This window comes from Lathyrus oleraceus, chromosome 6 (genome assembly GCF_024323335.1).
Source record: "Lathyrus oleraceus cultivar Zhongwan6 chromosome 6, CAAS_Psat_ZW6_1.0, whole genome shotgun sequence".
NCBI classification, from domain to species: Eukaryota; Viridiplantae; Streptophyta; class Magnoliopsida; order Fabales; family Fabaceae; genus Lathyrus; species Lathyrus oleraceus.
This window is the reverse complement of record NC_066584.1, coordinates 370,475,382-370,476,817: the sequence shown is the minus strand read 5'-3', so window position 1 is coordinate 370,476,817 and position 1,436 is coordinate 370,475,382. Positions and strand designations below refer to the sequence as shown.

The 1,436-nt window shown below is 41.5% G+C and overlaps 1 non-coding gene across 1 annotated transcript; it reads right to left on the bottom strand.

Annotated features, from left to right (window-relative positions):
- Positions 1 to 234: 234 nt before the first annotated feature.
- Positions 235 to 341, bottom strand: LOC127099165 (small nucleolar RNA R71). The gene has a single exon (XR_007793705.1). It is a non-coding gene; the product is annotated as a small nucleolar RNA R71 (small nucleolar RNA).
- Positions 342 to 1,436: the final 1,095 nt, after the last annotated feature.

The window sequence follows — 1,436 nt, the reverse complement described above, 5'->3', positions numbered from 1 at the left end:
TCTGGAAATCTTACCGAAGATCCAAACCTTCATTTATCCGTATTTGTCCAATACGCTGATACTGTTAAAGCTAATGGTGTCACTTCAGAGGCAATTCGACTTCGTCTTTTTCCTTTCTCATTAAGAGATAGCGCTAGAAGATGGCTTCAATCACTTCCTTCCAACTCAGTCACCACATGGAACGAGTTGAAGAAAGTTTTTCTTGCCCGATATTTTCCGCCAAGCAAAACAGCTATGTTAAGAGCCCAGATAAACGGATTTAAACAGAAAGACAACGAATCTCTTTTCGAAGCATGGGAAAGATACAAAGACATGATGAGACTTTGCCCACACCATAGGATGGAAGACTGGTTAGTAATTCACACATTTTATAATGGTCTCTTATACAACACAAGGTTAACAATAGACGCCGCTGCAGGTGGTGCACTAATGAACAAACCTTATGCTGATGCTTACCAGCTTATCGAGAGCATGGCCCAAAATCACTATCAGTGGGGAACCGAACGAACAACGGTGGAAAAACCTCAACCGAAAACTGGCATGTACGAGATAAGTAACCTTGATCACGTTAATGCAAAAGTGGATGCTTTGGTCCAGAAAATTGAAAGTTTAAACGTATCACCTCCAGCCGCCGTGGTTGCTATAACTCAGAATTGCGAGGTCTGTGGAATCCAAGGCCACACTCCTGCGGAATGTCAACTCTTGACTGGAATCCAAGCAGAGCAAGTAAACTATGCTCAAGGAAGCCCCTACTCGAATACCTATAACCCAAATTGGAAGAACCATCCAAACTTTTCATATAAGAGTAATAATGCTTTATACGCACCTGGACAGTCTCCAAATCAAGCCCCATCTATACCTCCGGGATATCAGAAACCGAATCCTAACAATAATACCCCTAGAAAATCCAACTTGGAAATCATGATGGAAAACTTTATAGCATCCCAACAACAAACCAATAAAGATTTCTTAAACCAGAACATACACACTGGCGAACAACTTAAACAACTAGCATGCAAAGTAGATGCCTTGGCTACCCATAACAAAATGCTGGAAACGCAAATATCTCAAGTAGCTCAACAACAAGCACCTACTGCTGCACCAACTGGTACATTCCCTGGACAGCCCCAACCTAATCTGAGAAGCCAAGCTCATGCAATTATATTAAGAAGTGGAACGGAAGTGGAAGGACCGTCTGACCCAAGGATAGAAAACCAAAACCCTAAGAAATCAACTGAGGAAAGTGAACCTAAGGAAAAGGAAGAGAGTAATAAGGAAACCCTAGAAAAGAAGGAACCTTATGTACCTCCACCACCTTACAAACCACCCATACCCTACCCTCAAAGGCTTGTTAAAACCAAAGATGTAGGCCAATTTAGAAAATTTGTTGATCTCCTTAAACAATTAAACGTTACAATTCCGTTTACCGAAGCTAT